This window comes from Chlamydotis macqueenii, chromosome 2 (assembly GCF_036417535.1).
Source record: "Chlamydotis macqueenii isolate bChlMac1 chromosome 2, bChlMac1.mat, whole genome shotgun sequence".
Classification (NCBI taxonomy): domain Eukaryota; kingdom Metazoa; phylum Chordata; class Aves; order Otidiformes; family Otididae; genus Chlamydotis; species Chlamydotis macqueenii.
The window spans coordinates 119494545-119518213 of NC_141557.1; positions in this window are offsets into that span (position 1 = coordinate 119494545).

The window sequence follows — 23669 nt, forward strand, 5'->3', positions numbered from 1 at the left end:
GTTTTACATTAAACAGTCATTTAATTAGAAAAAAAAAAAAAGAATAACCCTAGGAGTAGGGACTGTGAGCCAGGAAGGATTTCTAGATATCATTAAGGACCCTTAATTAATAGATTTATAGGCTTATTTTTCAACTTGCTTCTGTCTCTTACTAGTTTATGTGGTTTTGTGTATCATCTTCAATAAGAGAATAAGGTAATCTTCAATAAGAGAAAGGAAGACACCATTTGACAGAGCATCAGTTAATAAGACCTCATCTTGTGAAGTTTGAGTAGGGGAGCTTCACTGACCTGAGTGGATTCAAAGCTCCTCAGGATCATGGCTAGGATGAGTGCTCAGATGACTAACCTAGTGTCTAAAAAGATGCATGCTGCCAGTTCCCACATCATGGTGCATGCTTAATGCCCCCCTGAGTCTCTCAAACTCTAAGGATGTTGTAGTTGCTATTATTCCCAGAGGCACAGGGGACCCCAGCATGCCACAGACCCTGGCACTGCCCCCACCAGAGAGAAGGGGTAGCCAGGTATCTCCAGGTGCTGGCTGTGGCACAGAGCTGTGCATGGTGTCTGCCCCAGCCCCGGCAGTGCTGGCTGTGGTGAGGCTAGATGTCCAGCTCCTCTGGCTTGATGGCAGGCTGGCACCTTGGGTGTCTGGGGTGCGAAGAAGGAGGTACCTAAATAATCCTGGTATCCTGGGTTGGGTGGCTGCTGAGTCGGGATCCCAAGGTTGGACTGAGGTGTCACTTCTTGTTGTAAGTGTTTAAACCAGGCTTCCCTCCTTCCCTTCATCTTGCCTTCTCACCTTTCTACCTCCTTCCCTCCCTTTTCCTTCCTTCCTTCCTTTGTTTCTTCCTTCTTCCCTCCTTCTTTCTTACTTTGTCCCTTTCTTTATTTCTTTAATTCTTTCTTTCTACCCTTAATTTCTTCCCTCTTGCTTGCTTGCTTTCTGCCTTGCTTGCTCCTAGACCTTTTTAGAATCATAGAATGGTTAGGGTTGGAAGGGACCTTCAAAGGTCATCTAGTCCAACCCCCCTGCAAGGACCAGGGACGTCTCCAACCAGATCAGGTTGCTCAGAGTCCCATCCAACCTGGCCTTGAATGTTTCCAGGGATGGGGCATTCACCACCTCTCTGGGCCACCTGTTCCAGTGTTTCACCACCCCCATTGTAAAAATTTTTTTCCTTATATCAAGTCTGAATCTGTCTCCTTCTATTTTAAAACCATTACCCTTCATCCTATCACAACAGAGTCTGCTAAAGAGTTCCTCCCCTTCTTTCCTATAAGCCCCTTTTAAGTACTGGAAGACTGCTATAAGGTCTCCCTGAAGCCTCCTCTTCTCCAGGCTGAACAGCCCCAAATCTCTCAGCCTGTCCTCATAGGAGAGATGTTCCATCCCTTCGTGGCCCTCCTCTGGACTTGCTCCAACTGATCCTTGTCCTTCTTATGTTGGGGGGGGGCTCCAGAGCTGGACGCAGTACTCCAGGTGGGGTCTCACCAAAGCAGAGCAGAGGGACAGAATCACCTCCCTCGACCTGCTGGCCACGCTTCTTTTGATCCAGACCAGGATATGCTTGGCCTTCTGGGCTGCAGGCACACATTGCCAGCTCATGTTGAGCTTGTTGTCCACCAGTACCCCCAAGTCCCTCTCCTCAGGGCTGCTCTCGATCCATTCTCCACCCAGCCTGTATTTGTGTCTAGGATTGCCTTGACCCAGGTGCAGGACCTTGCACTTGGCCTTGTTGAACTTCATGAGGTTTGCATGGTCCCACCTCTCCAGCCTGTGAAGCTCCCTCTGGGTGGCATCCCTCCCCTCCAACATGTCGACTGCACCACACAGCTTGGTGTTGTCAGTGAATTTGCTGAGGGTGCACTCTATCATGTCACCGATAAAGATGTTAAACTGGGTTGGTTCCAATACCAATCCCTAAGGAATGCCACTCATCACTGGTCTCTACTTGGACATCGTGCTGTTGACCACAACTCTTTGAGTGTGGCCATGCAGCCAATTCCTTGTCCACTGAGTGGTCTATCTGTCAAATCCATGTCTCTCCAGTTTAGAGACAAAGATGCTGTGTCGGACAGTGTCCCAGGAATAGAAAATTCAAATATATTCTCCTCTCCCCCCATGCCGACCCATTGTTACAGCAGTGTGACAGTAACAGTCAGGAGGGGCACTCTTGAATCACATAATGTTGGTGTGTGACTACATTGTATGGTATTTCTTTTGTTGGACATGCTCTGTCTGAATGCTGTATTTTCATCTTCAAATGGTTTCATGGGGGTTTTTTCAATTTTCTTTTTGTTTTCATTAGTTTCCTCTGGGCTTTTATACCCTTCCCTATCCCCAACTCCCCAGAAAAGAAAAAAAAAAAAAGAAAGTAAGTAAGAAAGAAAGAAAAACCTAAACCCCAGAAAGTTGCAAATACTGCAAATGTTAAATGTAAAATTTCCTTACACAGGATCAAAAGCAGAACTCTTTGTTTTGCTTATCTTTATATTCATTCCACATATGTATTGTCCTAAGTTTTTATTTCCTTCACACAAAACCATTTGTTCAAAGAAACAAGATATTCAATGCATTGTGTTCTAGCGAGAGCTGTCTGATTTTGGGTTTGCCGTTTTGTGATTTAGTGCCCTTAGGAAGTATGATACATATCCATTAATGCATCATCTGTAAAAACTTGTGGATGTACATCCTAGCCTTTCATTAATGTTAATGGTGCCCAACCCCTGAATGTACACCATGTCTCAGCACAAGTTAACTGAGTTCATGCCATAAACATCTTGTTCTCATTTCAGTCGTGCAAGCCGGCTTTCTTGGTGGGCAGAAGCAAAGCATGGAATTGCAGATCTGCAATCTCACTGGGCACCTGAGAAGCTGTTTCCAGCTTTCAAGCTGAATAGTTTTCTACAGATGCAGACATCTGCTGTTCTACAAAGAAAAATGCAATATTGTTTGCTCCCTTTTTCAAACATCTCCTTGCAATTTTGTTAATTTAGCTGGTAGTAAGCCTATTAGGCATATTATTTTATTTATAATGCTGCAGTAACAGAATGAATGTTTAGCATCTTCCGCAGAGTGCTGCTTCTATGAGGGCAGGATTATATTCCCAAATGAAATAATATATTTGAATTATATGTGGAGATTGCAATATGAAATATCTGGAGCTGATGAAACCTTGGGAACTTTTGAGTCACATGATACATTTAGACTCTTGAAATCTGTAGATATCTTGGGCTTTTTTTCTTTTTTTTTTTCCCTTAAAAAAAGCCCAACCAAGCAAAATGTTTGTTATCAAGCTTATAGAATCTCCCCTGAGATTCAGCTAAAATTCAACTACAGTGGCAGATCAGTGCAGACGTAACCAGCTGGTTGCACAATTCAGAACTTCAGCACAGGGTTTCTTTAATAAAATATTAATTCTACAGGGGCAAGATAACTTCCTTGACTTGGTTAACATTGTCCTGATGAGAAATTGGAATCATTTTTCCTAATCCTCCTTCATCTCTGCAGAAATAACTTTTTGACTGAGGTCAAACTTCTGCTTTGGCAAGTCACGCAGGCTCTCATTAGGCTCTGATTGCATGCATATGATTGTCCAAAATGCACAGTAGGCAAAGGGTCAAGGATACAAAGGCTGCTGTTGTTTTTTCTTCATTTCCCCAATGCATTCAGCATGTGGAAAATATTTATCAACCTTCGGTCTGTGTCCCTGAAGCTTCGCTCTTGATGCGCCTTTTTAGTGTCCCCCAAGGAATCCTGTTAAACTTGGATCCACGTGTCCACGAAGTGATGTGTGACTAATATTATTTTTAAAATGAAACAGGTGGCAAGATGACAATGGCTCAGAAAAGTTAAATCTCTTCATATTCCAACATGTTTATGTTATGGGGTAACCACCGCACATGTGAATATCTGAAATACATTACTTGCTGCAAATAGGGATGCTCTTTAGACACAGGCTCTTGTTACTGAGGAGCAAAGGTGTTGACAGTCCCAGTGGGTATTTTGGGACTGAAGGCCCTGTAGCTGGGGGTAAGAAAAGAAAATAAGACTCTGTGTTAGTATGTGGGTCAGTGGCATCCACTTTGTTACATGAACATCAACGGCTGTGACTTACTAAGTATGTGACAAAGCCGCAGATGAAACTGCAAAGCCAACTGAGTCTGTTTGGCTGGGCTTGGACTGGTCCCAGGAGCTACTGGGAGGAGAAGGAGCTTCCATATGGGAGCAAGCGATGGAGATGTTTCTCTGTCTGAGAAATTTTCAATTCTGCATCTACAGATGCATGCTATATAAGGTGTTCACATCAAATATGTTAAGAAAGACAGTCCTCACCTTTCTCTAACTAGGGCTGACAAAGGCATTTTAACTTAATCAATAGAAATGTAATTGTTACCAGACAAGCTTTATCGGTTTAAATGAGGTCTGTTCATTTTCCAAATGACAACTGTTCTTTTTATGCTGTTTTTAACTTCTATTTTTTGAGATGATGAAATAATGCCCTTCAGAGCAGTGCTCTGGAGAACTGTCAAACTCACTACAGCCCATAGCTGATGGGGAAAAAAAATCCTTCTAGGTGTCAGTGAGAAAAAAAAATAATTACAGCAAGGCTGCTTCCTTTTTCAGGGGCTCTTTTGGGCATTGTACCAAAAAAGGAGATGAACTTCTTGTGATCATAAATATGAGTATTTCAGACTGAACAGAAATACTTTCAAAGTACTTTCTTTGGGTCTGTGTTCTCCTAACTGTTCCTGAAAATTGTCATTTAAGAAGAGGACTCCGAAGGGAAATCTAAAGCATATTTTTTCCATAAAGGAAATATCTATTCCTGTTGACTAGTCTGTGACTGCTGCCATTTTTTTTTCTTCACAATTCAGACTCAGCAAAACAGTTATTCCATACTTAGCACAAAGTGTAGTGTTACTTGATGGACAAAATGAACAGACTTGAATATGCCTTTTAGTTGTCATTAAAGGATTTCTGTTAATCAAAGCCTTTAACTGAGTGAGATTATCAAGACAGATTGTGTTAGACACCTTTCTCTCATACAATACATAAGGATTTTCATGCTATAATTTCAGTGGATAGTGACTATTCTTTTGAATGCTATAGGAAAAATTAGTATAAAGAAAAATCACAAGACCTGACACAAACAGGTCTGAGCTCAGTCCCTGCCCATATATGTTTGACCCCTTCCTCCCTTTTTTTAAATAATGAACAAGAGCTTGTGATACTGAAATTGATAAGCTATGTTCTGTATTTCTATTTGGTAGAACATAAAATAAAGTAAGCACCATGGTGTGTTTAACTAATATAGGCAATAATGTCATTTTTTCCACGGATTATCTGCTTTTTAAATTTAATGTCTCAATCTGCATATATGCAAATGCCAGTTGGCAGGTATTTTAGGCATGTTTCATTTTTACAGACCTACTTTTTGAATCAAATCTAAATACTTGGTCCTTGAAGTCATTTATTTATTTCCACTGAATGTCATATTATGATTTATGGGATTGGGTCTACTCAAATGGGATTTTGCACCTTCTTTTGGGAAACTAGCAGACTCCACTTCAGAGAAATCCTAGTAATTCAAGCCAAATATCTTTTATACTCTCTTGGGTCACCTGAAGCAATCCTGGACTAAAGGAGGTAAATTCCTAAAAACACTGTCCATCAGATGGCTTCTCTTGGGGAAACATTTGTGGAATTGTCTGAATTGAATCACTGTCATGTGTTGTTTTTGTGAAGACATTACTACCTAAAATAGGTGGACAGAGAGATGCTATCCTACATATTCTGGAATACATCCCCCAAAATGAATGGAGCCTCAGCTTTTCTGTGTATGGCCACAGTTTCTTTTTCTTTTTCTGCTGTACTCCTTTTATTATCTACTATTGAGATGATTTATCTGCAAACAAGGTGGAACCACAGCAAATATGTTTCTGAGTATTTTGTTGACCGGGGCTTCTGCGAGTGCTCTCATGCTCCCTTTCTAGATGCTGTGGTGATGGGTTTGAGAAAAGTAGCTCTCCACCTGTGTAATTCCTCCTTGCTAGAACCTTCTTTTCTTTGAGATCCTTGAACATAGACTTGTTTTAGATCTGAATTCTTCTTTCAGTGACAGGTATCTTCTGTTGTCTTTCATGTAATGATTAAGCCATCTAACTGAAAGCAGACTTACGGCACTATTCACAGCAAATTAACCTTTCTTGAGGTTAATGAAAGATTTACTACTTTCCACGCTGGAACTCTTTCTCTCTGTGTGCATCTTTTTCTTTCTGTGTTATGTTTGAATGTGGCTTTGTTGAAACACTGGCACAATTCTGGGAGTTCTGGATTACTCTGTCCCCAGCTGGATGCAACTTTGCTTGGTTTCAAGCTTAACATATAATGTAAACACATTCTGTGCCTTCATTATGATGCAAGTCTTTAACAACTGATCTGTTCTCATATGTATGACTACTTCTTATGCAGACCAGACTACATTTGGACTGTGCTATTATTCTACTGCTGTTTTCTGTTTTTTTTTGTTTTGTTTTGTTTTGTTTTTTTTTTCAGTTTCTCTTTCTATTTGTGTGAAGGGATATCTGTCTCCTGAAAGAGGAACTCCACACAAGGTGAATAGTTGCTTTTTGGCTAAATATAATGTTTTGTTTCTGTGCACTCCAGACATTACAGGTTTTTAATGCACAATAGGTATATTTTCCTGTGTGTGCATTCATACATGTCAGAGCGTGTACAGACACACACGCACATGGGTGCACACATAAGTACTCTGTAACCTGAGTATCCTGATTTGAGTCTTAGTCCTGCTTACTGTTTGGGGATTTTTTTTTGTTCTGTTGTTTTTTTATTTTACTTTTTTTTTTTTTTGTCAAAGACACAGCATTTAGCTCTGTGATGGCTGAGGGAGAGTTCAAACTGGAAGAAATTAGATTTTCTGTGAGAATCTACAGGAAATGCGTCACCTATAGCCACCTAGGAAACTGGTAACTGCCATACCTAGGCTAAACTTCACCTCCGCGAGGATTCTCTGACCCGTTCTGTGGTAGTGTTAAAAATAATTCCTCAGGATTTTTTCAAATTATGTGTTTGAGAAACCTCGAGCTTGATTTAAAGAGTGAGCTTGGAATTTCTGAGCAGTGAGTATAGTGTGACAGAAAAATTATGTCCCAAATATAAAGGTGTCCAGACTTCTCCAGCAGGCAGCAGACCACCTATGTGGCAAACTTGAGATTCCTCCCCAGCCACTAGCTGAATTTTCTGTGTGTGTGCCAAGGGAAAAACCACTGAAAGGGTATTTTCTAGAACTGCACATTAGGGTCTTCTGCTCACTGCCCAAAGTGAACGAATGATGCCCAGTAAAGAAGATTAATTGTATATCCTAGCGATGCTCAGGAAAACACATTTTAGCAGCAGCTTGCCACCAGAAATGCTACTCTGTGAATGGTTATGAAGTCATGCACAATGTAACACTGTATGATATTCTCCCAGCATTTGTACTCGTAATGGACTTCAGCCAGGTCTCTAAACCAGCAAGTGATTATTTTTTTTCCACTTCTCTGTTTGTGTTTTTCTATTTGTGATCCAACTGCATTACTGGCACATGCAAAAGGCATCTACAAAGGCAAAACAGTAGGCTGTGATCTCCAAGTATCTGGTACACTTGCAGAATTTGAAACACATGTTTTGAGCTTTGGCATTAACAGAAATGAAAGCATAACTTTTTACATATATTAAACATTCCCCCAGACTGCAAAATACGTGTTACAGTCTATGCCAACTCACCTGAGGGAAAAGGGTTCCACAGGTCTTTGGAACTTACCTAATTTTGATAAAAAGATGTGTGTGCACCCCTTCACTGTTCAGTGTGTGGATGTTACAACAGTATCCTGACCATCATGATATAATTTATGTTAGGATGAAACATCTGTAATATTTTGTAATGATATTAATCTACAAAAGAAAGACAATTTTATGTATACATCTGAAATAGAGACTATTGCAACAGCCAATAAACTTGGCTGATATTATTAAAAAGCAAAAAGTATGCAGTATGCTAGATTTCATCTTATTTGATATTTACAAATCACATACCTTCAAATTATTGTAGTTATAAACATGTGAATTGATCCAATTAAAATAGGAACCAACTTGGAACCTAAGCCTTTTCCTTGAACCAAAATTAATATTTGTTAGGTTCAAAAAAAGTTTGAACCACACATTTTGTTTCCTCAAGCTTTTGACTTGGTCTTCCTGACCCCAGGCATCCACTTTTCCACTGCCTTTCAGCAGTGTGCTTACTTCCCCCTCCTTTGTGTGACATCCGATGGGTTTTCCTCAGTTTCCTACTCACTGAAAACTTCTGTAGGTTTTTCCAGCTGACTGGAAAGCTTCTGCCATGCTCCTCTCACCACCCTCCTTGATGACTCCGTTGCCTTTGGAGAACCTTATAGCTGATAGGTCCCTCAGTATAACTGCTGACTTCGTGCTCTTCTCTTACCCTCATCGACTGCTAATAGGCTCTTTGCTTTTTCTGATCAATCACATACTATAATGCACTGTCTACATTAATTGTGAAATCCTTGAGTATCCATTAAAGCAACTTTGAGGAAAAGACTAGATAAGGGACTGGTGGGCAGGAAGAAGCAAGTCATATTTTTAAAACCCTACTGAAATACTCGGATGGATAACAGGAAAGGGAAGGGTAAAATGAGTCAAGGAATATCATACTAAGAATTCTTAGAAGCTAAGAGGTCTGAGATCTACAAGGCTAAATTTTGCTAGTATGGGGAATGCAACTCTACATTAGTCAGTTACTTACATTAGGTGGAGATATGTAATGTTCACAGTCTGATGTGGAACAAGAGGAATGGCAAGATACCTGTAACCTAAGCAAAGTGCATCTCCAATGCAACACTCTTCATAGGATTTTTGTCCTATGCATATATTAGCATATATTTTCTTTGACTAGTATCTAGTCCTAGGTCTTTTAAATGTACCGTACAGGGTTTCAGATGAGTTTTTTCTTTTTTCTTTTTTCTTCTTTTTTTTTTTTTTTTTTTTTTAGCAAATGTGTCATTGATAGAGTTAAATCAGGACTGAGTAAAGATGAAACCATGATCCTATGTACAATATACAGAGTCTCTGTGTATGTGCGTATACATGCATACACAGCGTGGCAGTGGTTCTCAGAAACTAACTTTTACCGGTAACCACCAGGTAATGTATCCATGTACCCTACCAACCACAGCTGAGGTTCTCCCTAAGAAGCTCCTGACTTGGTGAGGTTTGGAAAGGTGGTATAAAGCAGACTTTGTTTCCTGTGGTGACTATTTTCTAGGCCAGTTCCCCAATTTAAGTTAGAAGACCACGAGTAAACAGTGGCATAGTGTATTTGGCAGAGACCTGGTACTAGGAATGAAACAGGAATACCTTCCAAGCATCCCCATCAGAGCTTTCTCCAGCTGTCCTCCATTTCCACAACCTGGTGTGTTGGGGCCCTCCAGCCCATGGGCCTTGGGACATTTGCATGGCGTACATCCTTGTGAACTGGGTTGTGTTTTGCTGCTGTTTAGAGCTGTAACCTTGACTCCATGGAAAATAACATTAGGATGTTCACAGTTGCCAATACACCATCTAAGCTCTTCTTTTGTGTCCTTTTGAATAGAAAAGTAACCCATAATTTATAATTAATGTTTTCTCATACAACCCCCGTGAGATAGGGAAGTATGGACCAGAAAGAGAGAGATCAGTTAATGTTTGCCATCTAAAAGTTAGCTATCAGTCAACTCTAAACTATCTATTTGGGCTCACTCTTTAGGCAGGACAAAGGGGGACAGATACATGGAGTAACTCTGAAGACAACTGGTGTAACTCTGAAGATAAGGTGGATCACCACCTGGTTGCATCTATAGGAAGCCTAACTATCTACTGGGGCACCTACCTTTTAGATGGTTAGAGCAGGAGGAATTATTTTCCAAACAGTTTAATAAGGTACCTTAGGAAGCATGTGAAATTAGGCTAGGCTTCCCAACAGAAACACTAGAGCCTTAACTCTTCATCTGATCTATATTCACACGAGCCTGCGCAGGTCGTTTTAAAGGCTGCTCTGTGCTAGTGACGCAGCACAAAACAGCTGCACAGCAGCACTATCTGCTATCAATATCTACCTGAGATTTTACACATAGAAATTATGAACACACACAAATGCAGATGCGCATATACGTTCGGGCACAAAGGGAAAAGGATTTTAACTCTTTGCAGTTTCTGAGAAGTGAAGAATTGAGGGAAAAGATATTAAAAAGAAGAGAGAACTTAAAAAACCTTCTCTGTTAGATATGATCAGTGAGGATTTCATTTGTCAGTAATTCATTCTGAATTGTTGGTCTATTCAGACCTTGCTCTGGTGCCCTGCTCTCTGTAACTACAGCATGCAGGATTAATATCCTCACTGACCCTTATGCATTTGGCAATATGCTCTTGCCCAATTTTTACTGCCCCCCTAAGGAAATAAGAGGACTGTGTATTCTAGGAAAAAAACATACTTTTAAAATATTCATATTTCCATGGTTGTGTGTGTCTGTTGTGTAAGTTTTCCTTGGTGGCAGTGAACAAAGTGCTCTTCTGTGGAGCAGGCTCTCCTGTCTCCTCCAGCAGACTCAGTGTCTGTACAGGGAATTCCTGTTCCTGGCCCAAACCCACAGGCCCTCGGCACTGGAGGACAAGGTCGGCCATCTCACACTCTCTCTTTCTCTCGGCCTGATAGCTGATCTGTGTGCTGGAGAAATGGGCTCTGAAAGACAAAACAGGGGGGCTGAGGAGAAAAAAAAAAGAAAGCACATGTATGCACTTCCAATTTGTCCTGGGAACTTCGGCAAACATTTCTGCCCTAAAGCAAGTACGTTCAACTTTTGCAGAAGTCCTGGTAGTCTCTGATTTACTCCGCTCTTGATTTAAATGAATTAGTGGTATCTGGCTGTGTTGTTTTACCAACACTGTGACAGAATCATCCAAGCCTAATTTCATACCTTCCATCTTCCATCCTGCCCATGAGGGCTTTTTTTTTTACCTTGCAGTGGCACTGACTGAGCAACATCATCCACTGCTAAGCAAAAGGCTGCCTACAGAGAGCTTCCTCTGTTTAGACTTTAGTCAAAGGATCCATGCAGCATACTTCGTGGCTACTTATGGTCAGGGAGGTATGCATATTTTTTAAAAGATGTGCACTTTCAAGACAGGGAATTGTGTAACCTTAGCTGCACTCTATTTTTTTCCCTTTCCCCTAAGGCTGGAGTGGCACCTTGCATTGCAGCTGGTGCGGAGGGCATGGCGGAGCTGCGCTGCTGCACAACCAGCTGCAGCCCAGCTTCTCTTCTCCTGTCGTTCATTGAGGAGGACAGTATCAGCCTTTTCAGGCATCTCCCTAGCTGACTGCTCTCCCTTTCATGCACAGTACAGGAAACTACGGGGTACAGTGTACGAGGCGGTTTTATTATCCTCTGCAGCTATGCTTTCCACTGAGAGCAAGGGTAATTATTCTATTTCTGTTTCAGCGTCAGGTACCACATGGTTTATGCATTTGCCTCTTCGAAAACATGTTTTGCTTTGATGTTTGCTTTTCTAATGGGGCTAGTTTGCATAATACCTTCTGCTGCAAAAGAATGCTGAATCTACAGATGAGCTATCACTTCTCAAAATACTGATTGCTATCAGATGGCTTGCCGAAGGCCTTGGCTGTGGCTGTGCATGCGTGTGTCTGTGCGTGTGTACGCAGTCAGGGGAGGGAGGGAGGTTAATTTCCTGTCTTTGACCAGTTTTGACATAATGCATGAGCTAAAAGAGCTGGATCCATCATAACATTAACATTTACCTGCTTTCCCAAAGCAGCATAGCAAGCTCTCTACCTGCAAGGGGGTGGTTATGTGTGGGGAAGGAGTGAGATGACAGGGGAAAGGGAAATGCACTATTTGTGACACTGTTTTCTACAGTAAAGTCTTCCTGACAGCATCTGTCACAGCCTCTTTAGATTACTTTTACAGCTGTGGAGTTTCTCCAGTGTTCACCTTCAGTAGTGAGGGTGGCTAAAGTCAGATAGCTATAGTGTACAAAGCTGTATAGATCCAAAAGCCAGGTCAGAGAACATGAAACAGAATAGCAGTAGGGAATGCTATGGGATACATATATACATATACACACACATACATATGAGTGAGCGTGTGTATATGTAAGATTTGCAGTGTGTTTCTTCCTTTTCCCAAATGATACGTTACCACTCACTAATGCTGACCTCTCCCCAGTGAAATCCCTTATCTGCTTCCTACTCACCTGACCTCGTTGCTTTTCCATGCCTGGACCTGATGCCTGAATAACTCATCCCTGGAGAGGGAAAGGACTCCTCCTTTTCTTCTCTCGACAAGGAACCTGAGCCAGAGCCCACCTGTCCTCTGAAAGTGCTCTGACATACCAGGAAGAAGAGCTTTAAAAATCTCTACTGACAGCAAGCTTTGAGTCAGATTTGAACATTTTGGCCTCAACATTTTGCTTGCTAGACTACTGGCTCTAGGTGCTTTTTACAAAATTAAGGCACTATCCATTGTATAGCATTGCACACTCCTCTGTTTCCAGGATTCATGCAAAACCCTCAAAGACTCAGAGGCTTACTTCAGTAAATATTCCCACATTCCAGTGCCATCTGAATGTATTTGTTTCCATGTATCTTTGGGCCAGAAAGGGGGTCCTATCTCCAGAGAAGAAACTTTCTCACAAGATTTTTGGAACTTCTTGGCTTTAGTGAGCAGAGACAATTGGAAATACCGTAAGAATGATAATAACTAAGAATAATTTGTGCTGACATAATGCCTTCCATCTGTAGAGCAGAAAAAGTTTTGTGAACATTAATGAATTAGCCCCCTTACTACCCTGTGAGACAAGGATATTGTTAATGCTGCTTTGCAGGGAGGATAATGAGAGGACTGTTAGGAATCTAAGGGCCTGATCCACCATCCACTGGAGACTGTGGGAAAATTCCCAGTGTCTTTACTGGGAGCTGGATCAGCCTGCTCAAGGCCACACAGTGAGCAAGCGATAGGTTTGGGAGCGAGACCCGGAGCCACCGACTCCTCGTTCTGCGCTGTGGCCACAGAACTGCTTTGTTCCTTTCCAGCTCTCAACTTTCTTCAGGTCTTTCATTACTTTTCTGTCTGGATGAGGTGCCTGAAGTTGAAAGCATAAGGCAACAATATAGAAGGTTCATTTATAGCGTTTCAAACCTCAGCAGAAAGCTTGGCTCTGGTCTGGTTTGAGGGAGGAATTTTAGCAAGACCCAAATTTTAAAGAGATATCTAAGCACTCAGTTCTCATTATCATGGGCAACAGGGGCCTAAAGCCCTTTAGAAATCAATATGTAAATAATGATATTGCCCCAACCAGGTAAAGTATCCCTCGGAGAAGAAGAGGAAAGCTAAAGCCTAGCTCAACCAAACCCTGCAAACAGGTCAGGTGCCCGAAGATTGTCCCCCTTAGCAGAGCCCTCTCCCCGCCTGGGGATGCCCACAAATCAAGCCACATCTGCTGCTACCAGAAGACCCCTGCCTCACTCAAGGGGGGAGCCACTCGACTCCCCCCGCCCTAGGCTGGCCCTGGCAGCCTCCCCACCAGGTTCTTACCCTCCTCTCCTCTCCTGGCCTGCCCGCTGTCCTCTTTCCCTTTCAGGCTGGTTTCTCCTGACACTTTTCAAAATCTTTTTGCTGCTGGGTTGCTTTCCACCTGCTCCCTGGGTTAACCCCTTCCTTGTCATTACAAACCTCATTGCAGATACACGTAAATGCATGCAAATGACACACAGATGTACAGAAGCTGAAGTCAGCACTGAGCAACGCAGTGCGACCTCACTAAGCACCTCGATGCCAGTGAGAACAGAATAACAAGTGAGATTTCTGATTTGTGAGAAAAAACTTTTTTGTTTGTTTGTTTTTTAATAGTTTGGGACAGTTTGGGGATTCTGAGCTCACTAGGAGCCACACTGCAAGGGAGGGGAAGGGCTGGTCCTCCTGGGGCTGATGCTCACACAGCAATCCAGGATCAGCAATCTGGGATCAGCCTAGACTCGCTCCAGAACAGAACCCATCAGGCACTGTCCTGCTCTGCACTTTCCAAGACCCTGGGCATCCAGCACGCATCCAGGCAGGGCTGTGGGAAACCTACCCTGCCCTTAGCAAAAGCTTGTAAAGGTAGAGACTTTCCTAATATACTCTTACTCAGTTGAAACTGCAGCAGAGTTTTTGAGCTATTTCCATGTTGAAAGTTCATATCATGTTTTCTTTTTTTTTTTTTAACGAATAAAATTAAAAAATAATAACTTAAGTTTTGATTTGAGAATCTGAGCTAAAGAGAGAGGTAATGGAATAACCCTGGAGACTCCTTATAATTGAATTCAGTAACAGTCTGGGTAGTTGTTTTTTGAAGGATTGTAACAAAATTGCACTACCCATAGGGCAAGTACTTACACAGACTCCACAGTAGTCCCTTTCTGAGGCACTTCATACAAGGGAAAGTTGTTTAAGAGTGAGCTATGTTGCTCAGCAACACTATGTATTTAATTTTTTTTCTCTTTTTTAACATTTCATAGCTCATGGGATTTTAAGCACTGGAGCTAATTTATAAGAAGGCTCCACTGTAGTTTTCTGAAGTTTATTTAACTGTATGAAAACATTTCCAAATAAATTATGTAATCTACAAGATATGTATGTTATTTGTGTGCTGCTTTGCTGGTATTTCTACTAAAGTACTGTTGGGTAGGGCTTGAAGTTGAACTGAGATATCTGTTCATTCACTGATTGGAATTATTATTTGGGTCATTTTAGCTCTCCCCATGATGCCCACTAAAAGACAAGAAGAACCCTTTTACAATTCCCCCCTTTAATTATCTTTATATGTTTTATACAGAACAAATAACAAACTGGTTGAAAGGCGCACAGGTGAAGGAGCTCTTTGTGGCTCTACGAGAAGATTACAGTTACAAATATTCAACCTGATTATGAGGTCACAGTTAATTCTCCCCCCTTCATTTAAATAAACAGATCAATCCCAAACCATTTCCCACTCTTACATATCATGTTTATGGAATTACAAGAGTTATATGGAAGTGTATGTGCCTGTGTTCACTTTTGAGCCACAGGGAAATTAATTCTCAAGGGAACAAGCCCTGGTAAATGCATTTTCTTGAGAGTGACCATTAAGAACTACAAATTAAGTCTGATAAAGATTTGTGGCTATGTATTGGTGAGGCAAGTTTTTCTCCACCCAGCTCCCCCTGCTCCTGGAAAGCTTCCACACCTTCTGGCCTCGTTACCCATGTTCCTAGTTTCCTCATTACTTGTTCTCATCTACTGCTGGGCAAATCCTGCAAAACAGTATTCATAACATCTGTTCAAAGACAGCCCACACTCTAACTGACATGCCTCTTTAATGCGCTTTCTGTGAACAGGGGGACAAGCAAATATTTGTTCACAAAAATACTGCTGAAAGAGAAACTTCCATGGGTAACCACTGACGTCTGTCATCACAGAAGGATTGGGGCTTGAGGAGGAGAGTCGGGAAGGGAAGGTGGGTTGGTATAGTCAGTTTGAAAGCACTTTGTGGGTTTGACAGTTGGCAAGCAAGACCATTGTTAAGTGATATCTTCTGCTGCTCGTGCTGCTTAGTCAAATCCCAAAATCTTCCCTTTAGAAAGCAAATCCTGTCCCAGAGGAAAGCATGAGAGCAATCTGTGGGTGGAAATAAATAGCAATAAACTACCTGATGAATAATTGAGAGTAACAACTGATTCCGTACCAACCCAGGTCTTTCCATGGTTAACTTACAAATGGAGTTGGAGGCTCAATTAGACACTGTTTGACACAGAAAATACATTTGCTCCTGTTCCTGTTACTTAAAGGAGTCCCAGCGTAATGTCAGCTGCAGGCTGACTGATACCTCAGTTAAATGACCTTGTAGCCCTCATCAGGGGCTATGACTGGTGATAAATTAAAGGAAGCTGAGACAGCGACGGAGAGAATAATCTAGAGTAGGCAACAGCCACTGCAATGTGAGGAGAGCTTAAAACGTGCTCTTTTCCAGGGAGTTTAGGTTATGGTTAGCGTTTATAAGAAGGAGAGTTAGCTGCTTGAAAATGAGAAGGGTTATCCTTAGTAACTGTGTATTTGCATTTCAAAGTGGTAATTATAGGTATGTGTACACACAATTAAATAGACTGCACAGAGTGAAAATAAACAAATAATCAGTGCTATTAGCCAAGCCCTAATGAACATTTCTTGTTACAACATAAATTAATATGTGTTCTTTGAAAGAACAACAAAATGAAATATTCCTGTTTGAGATTCTCCAGGATTATACAAACAGCAAAAGAGTCAAAAAAAATTAAAGCCGTGAAACCCTTTGACATCGTTGTGTCCTTTTAAACATCCAGCAATTGGACCTGGCCAGCTACCCTGATGCAAGCTTTTTCATTCCCGTTGGTAATACATTCAGCAAGTTCCTCTGAACTCCAGGCAATCAGACACATAGATGGCATACCTCAGGCTTGCTCCAGCAGGCTCCATTGACGTTTGCACTGTTGGAAGCCATTCTAACACAGCTATTTATGAATATGTAACATGCAAACTGGATCTTGCCCAAAAGCTGCTCCAGTTTTAATGACTCTGCTCCTGTTTGCACACATGCACTGCAAAGTCTTTCTCTGTAGGTGAGCTAAGCAGATCCAGGAAATGTTAGCCATTTCGACTTCGGGGTTTGGTGACAGGAATTGTACGCAAGCTGCTGTTTCTTGCAAACATTCCTCACATTTCTGACACACAGTAGGGTGGATACATGTTGTGTAACAGCATTTTAACCTTAGCATTAAACTGGTCAAGTGACAAAACACTGAAAGAGAACTAGTGTGTTCAAATGGTATTGGCCAATACTTATCTCACATACCAAATAACCACTCTATTTACTGTGGCTAGTCTTGAAAAAAAAAAAAAAGTTTTTTTTTTTGAAAGAGGGCTTTGTAAAGTCCTGTCTTCACTGTGTTATACTGCCTGAGGACAGCAGCAATAGCAGAGTGACCTGCTCCTGCCACATGCCTTAAAGGATTGTCTCAAGAAAATTAGAGTGTAGCTGAGTCTCTGTGCCCATTCAGTCTGTGCCTTCAGCACTGAGAAGAGTCTTCTGTGCAAAAGATCCTCTCTCAATTAGCTCTGCACTGATTTTAAGGGAAAACCTAGTAACCAGACAGTTTTACACTCTCTCATAAAATATTTTTCAAGACAGTTTCCTACCCCCTTAGTTACCTTCTAATATTCCCATGCCTTGGTTTGGGGTTCGATGTTGAGTTCAAATATGTTCCAAGCTTGTTTGCTAAACATCATCATCCTCTTGCATTCTCAGCATGCTATTGTACTGCCTAATCCTTGGTGGTAATCTGCCTTTTCAGATCAGTGCTTGCCTGGTATTATCAAAGAGATCAAAAAGAGTTTTCAGCTGGTTGAAGGCATCACTTAATGCACTAGGAATATCTCGACCTGCATCTACCTATGTGTCTGCAGTTTAAAAAATGTGAAAATCCCTTTGGAACAAATCAATAAAAATAAATCAGAGTGGTAGCTAAGCTGAGCTCTTAGTGAATGCAAAACAAAATAGAAGATGCAGAAAATAATTACTCTGTTATATCACTTTCTAGATAGCACTGTATTCCAGTCCACCAATTAGTATTTCCATTTCCAGTTCTAGGTCCCTATAGAATCTCAGGAGACGGGACCTTCACCAGACGGTTTAATGGGCAAAGTATGATTTTTCTGTTGCCTTTAAAAAAAAAAAAAAATCATGAAAATCTATTGCCAGCCCTCATCAAAATACTACTTAATTTGCTTCCCCCCCTAAATAGATGTTTTATATGTAAGTCTGAAACATTTCCCTAGAAACATTTGGATTTTCCTTTCCTTTGGGAAAAAAATAAAGAACAGTTTTTACAAAACTTGCAGTTTTCCCCACTGTTAAAAGGCAGTTTCTGGAAAAAAATTATTCCAGAATTTCTTTGACAAATGCTACCTGTTCTGAAGATATTTCTTTGTTTTGATGTTCTTATCAGCTCTATTCTTAACACAGCCCTGACTACATAAACTACCAAAACCTGATAATAGCTGCTCGCTAGGATAGAAATCAAGTGGTTTAACCTCGTCAGAAACCAGCTGTGGGATCTTAGAAATCTTGCATGGGCTTTAATGTCATTTAGGATGTCTTCCAAGACAATGTTTTCATATAGCTAACCTTAAGGTTGGCTGTGCAGGTGCTCTGATTTTGCATACTATTATGTTAAGTGGCATCAATCCCACTACCAGATAAGGGTTGAGGCGCCATTGTGCAGGGAATAATAGTTCATGTGCATGTGAGGACATAACTGACTTGTATCTTTTGGACCACAAGTAGCTCCTGAGGAAGTAAGCTGCAGCTTCTATAGCGGCAGTGGGGCAAGGGGCTGTTGGCTGCACATGCTGTCAGAGGAGGTAAAGTAGTGGGTGCATCTCACTGTAGCAATGCTGGGGTCCCTGGTGCCCATCGGTGTGATTGGCCTGGCTGGCACAATAGTGAGCAGGGAAACGCCTGTGAAAGCACTGCCAGGTCACCCCTGCTGCTGGTCCTTGTTGCCATGACTAATGTAGGAGGACAGCCCTTGCCTTAAAGGATTAAAGTCCAAAATTCCTAATAAAGTGATGCTGTATAAAAATGGGACATACTGAAAGATAAAAACTCTTCAGTAAACCTTCCCAGATTGGGATGAGTTTGGCACTGTCAGCTTATATCATGGCCCAAGCTCCTGCAATCTGGTGGCCAGAGAAGTTCAGGCTGGCCTAAGAGAAATAAGATTTATGCTTAAACAGCACAGAAAATCTGGGGAAGGACAAACAAGTAGAATATAGCCCAAGTCTGATGTTAGAGTCTGATTATCTGTAAGACCACCACACTCCCCTCTAACCCCAACAGCTGCTTTGGAAGGACCAAGCAAACAAAAGCCAGCAAAACCAGTGTAGAATAGTAGGATAAATGCTAGATGTGTCTTTCCATGAGCAAGGTCCTGTTATCTTCAAGGGTCTGTCAGGATGATATACTTTGCAGTCAGCACTTGCTGCTCCTTGTGGTGCAGTACAACCTGTTTGTGAGTTACATGTATATTCTTGTACAAAGTCTGTGAACGTGCATTGAACTCCTCTGCCTTTTCATCTCCTGTGCAGGGTACTTGCAATGTTGTTGTCATTTTCTAATCAATTGCACTTGCTGCTTGGGGGCCTTTACCTTCGTGTTGCTACGCTATACTGGTTGTCATGTCTATTTCTAGACACCCAGCATTATTGTACTCGGTAGAAGACACATTTCAGAAGTCCTTTTCCTTCTCTTGTCAAAGGGTATTTTGTTGGGTGTCAGTAAGCTGTCCTAGTATTCCTTCTTACTGCAATAATGATCAATTGCTAGAATGCTGCAACATATATACGTGTATATTTATACACACACATCTTTATTGCTGAATTTCTTATATATATTAAAATCACCTAGTAATGAATATAATTTCTATTGAAATATCACTTTGTTTCCAGTTCTTTCTAATGTCTCATTTTGATGTAACATATTCAAGTTAAAAATGGGACCAACTAAAATGAAATCTCCCTGTAATGGTAATATTGCAGCAACAAGGAAAAAAAAAATGAACTGGCCACTACTGTTGAGACTGTTAGAATAAGGGAGAGAAGATTCCTTGCCTGAAGAAGTTAATTATGATATCTCTTTCAAAGTAGAGTATCTCTAGCCAAAAATTGCCCATGATCCTGTAGACAGAAGCATAAGAGACCATTTATTTCTCAGCAGAGCTAGCTTGATTTCTTTTTTTCCATATGTGGAGTCAAACATCACTGTTCCAGGCAAAGATATGAAAGTGAGAGTTAAATAAGATGTTTCTTTCAAGCATTATACTTGCTGTGTTAAGTGAATTTCTCTATGCTAATAATTTTTTTTTTTTTTGTGGCAAGAGGATTACATCACAATTACAGGATACAGTTACCAGAATATTTCCCCAGTACCTCTGAGGGGAGCAAAACTATTATTTGTTTTGGCCACTGGCTGGTTCTAAATGTTCTTCTGAGCCCTTTAATAGACCTGCCCATCCAGAGCTCTAAGAGCCCTACAAAGAAATGGGCAAGGAGAATTTATTTCTATAGTTTCTAGAACAAAGAAGGGTAGAAATACAGAGTAGCAGTAGGAAGATGTGCCCAAGTGATGTGCCTTTGTATGGAAGTTAGGCCTAATTTGGCTGGACAGTAGACACTCTTGTAAGTTGGTATTACTGCCATGATAGTTGTCCAGGAGAAAGTTGGCCTGGATTCATCTTGCATCTCCTATTTCAGCAGTATTTTGCATCTACTGTAAAGGTAAACCAAAAATGGTACTGAATGCATTTGGTGAAGGCACCAAATAGTGATGCTGGGGACCAGGACCTATTTATTGAATTGAAGAGTTGTGTTCAAAAGTTTTCTACAAGCAAGCTAATCTCTCAGGTGAAGTATCTTGCATCTGTCCATTAGACCTTATGTTCCTGAAGTAAAACCAGATGGGTAGTGGTTCTATTATTCCCTTATAAATGTTTGCAAGATGTCCTTTTTTCTATTCTGCGTGAACATGGAAACCAGTCCTTAAAATTTTTGTATGCCACAGAGTCCTCCTCCAGGCTAGTAAACAGTCAACAGAAAAGACATCGATGTAGAAGACTCAGATTCAAGCCTCTATTCCAATGAAAACTGGTTTTGTACACAGAACGAAACACCTATTACCACTCCAGAGAGTGCTCCTGTGGCACTGGACATAACATTTACCTGAGACGTAAGAAACATAAGTCCAAGTCCCTATTCTGAAGCAGGCAGAACTGAAACATGAACTCAAGTTTTCCCACACTCTGGTAGGTAACCTAACCAAAAGGGCAGCCTGGGACAGAGTTTCCGCAGTAGTTCCCAGCTATTTGTTTGTCTCTCTTTCTCCCTGTCTGGCAACCCCTCCCTTATATTTTGACCAAAAATTGATAATCTCCCTGAGAAAAGCTTCCTAAAACAAGTTTAGTGAAAACTCACACAAATAGTTTTGGTTTCAAGGAATCTATGTTTTTATAAAGAAAAAAAAAAACAAAAACAAAACCAAGCCCCCTAAACATCAAATTGAAAGATTTCCAACAGGCTCAGCTTTCATGTTCTGTGAGTGGATTATTCAGAGGTAATATGACATTGGAAAAGTAGTCGCTGTGACTACCATACACCCATGGCTTCCGCTTTACTAAGTAATGCACAGTGTTCGTATGCCTGAAGATAGACTAAGACTCACCAGACTGCTACGAAATCTTCTCTATAATTAAGCAGAATTCTCCCCTCATTTGCTTCTGTAGCATTGCACTAAATAGTATATTTGCCTTTTATTTTAGGAAGCTAAGGGAGAAAGAGAAGCTGCTAAAATTATCAGAAAGTTTTCAAAGATGGACCTACTTTCAAGCAGATTACACAAGTATGAAAACCAAATGAGTAATATGTTTGTAAACCATTTCATCATTCTCATTGTGCTCCCAGAATTATATATTTTAAATTTATGGAGATGGTGGCCTTTGAAATATGAAAATTTCTAAGAAATACTGATGGGTTTCTAAGTTACAAACTTAGAAGAAGCTGTGGAAAGGAAGCAAAAAATGAACTCTGATCCCTTTTAATGATGTTGCATACAATCACTATTCAGTTATACCTTTGACTTTATTAAGGTATGTTAACAGACTCTGCCAGAGTCATGAAACAGGCAATTTTCCATCTTTTGTGGTGCCAAGGAACAGGAACTTGCTTACCTGAAAACCTGAAGTAAAAATCAGAGGAGTGCCTGTCAAGAGGAGATGCTGGAAGCCCTCTTGTTCTGGAAGCAACGCACGGTCCCATGTGATGTTCCTGCAGCTCTGCAGAGGGGGCTTGGCCAATCAGGAAAAGTTCTTGGATTGAAATCTGAAGAAACACTCTTCCTGCCTGTGTACTGTTGTTGCTAACAAGAACCAGAAGCCAGTCATGAGATTTCTGGTAGGCTTAGAGGAGAGAGGACAAAAAGGTATCCTATCTGCCATTCATCGCACACAGATGTGTGCTGCTCCTGGTTAGAAGTGATTTCAGTGCATGACTCACGAGGTGCCATTTCGTTCCATACTTGGTGCAAAGTTTCCTGAGCCTGCCAGCTTTTCCTGTGACCAAAGTACAAGCGTTATTCCCATCTAAATTTTTCCCTAATTAGCGGTTTTAATAGAGTGTCGGCAGTTCCACCCATTTGTGAATGTCAGAGCAAATATCTTGACCCTCAGTCATGGTTAGCATTTAAACTAAATATAGAGCAGGGAAAAAAAAATGAAGGGGCTTAGAAAATTTCACTTCCCTTAGTTCTTGTAGGAGAGATTCATCTTTACATCCAAAAAATTTGTGCAAGTGAAAAAAAAAGGAACATGTTAATAGAATCTGGCAGTACTACTAAGATTGTCATATGCCTCCAGTAATGGTGGTCATATGAGAAGACAGAATGAATATTGTCTTCTTAAAGAGGGAGTATTTGCATAAAATTAATTAAATAATAAACACAAAATTGTTATCCAACTATTCCAGCTAAATTTGAGCTCAGAGATTAAAAAAAAAGAGTCAAACACAGGTGTAAAAAAATCAGGCTCTAAATGTGTATCTATTAAAGACAAGTGGCCAGAGTTCAGACATGCATATCTAACTTTGAAGACATCAGTCTGTTTCTAGGTTTGGGCAAAATCTACTGCTAATTGTGTTTCCTTTTATTGATTATTCCCCAGAGAACATTTTGAAATTTAATGATAATCTTAACAACAGAAAATTTTAGATTGAGAAATAGAGAATTAATTTTAAGTGATGCATCACAATATTTGTAGTTTGGGTGTTTTATGCCTGAACTTTTTGCTATCCACCAGATTTCTTCCCTAGCATGCATCCCAGCAATGGAATCATAGTATCTCTTCCTTCTTGCCCTATATAATATGTTGTATGAGTTCTTGGCCAGGAGGCCTTGCAGCTGAAAACTGAAAATTTATTCCAGGTTAATTTTGTTGCTGAATGGTTCTTCTGTCCAGTCACTTGAAAGCTGAGGTTTACTGAAGACAGGAGAAACTTCAGATGTAAAAATCTTGCTTAATCAAGAACTCTAGTTATCTGCCAGAATGTATTTTAGATGGAAAATTTTCAACTAGCTTTAACTGAACTCTATTTCTGTGCTGGCAAAACTCCTCATAAGAATGAAGAAAGTATACATAAAGCAACAGGCCCAACCATTAGATAAAAGGGTCTTGTAATGGGTTAAATTAACTTTAAAGTTTACTTGCCAGTTGGAAGGTATAATAAGACACATCCCCAAACCAAGAGACAGCCGGCGGGTCTAATTTTAGGGTTACTAGCTGTTTATATTTGGTGATGCCTGTCATTACAGAACAATTTTTGTGTCTGTGGCTGGAGACTCTAGTGCCAGACTGAAGAGTAATAAAGAAGGAGGAGCAGTGTAGATTGGTTAACCTTTTCTTTGTGGCAATTAGATTATTGGTTCATTGGTATTACACT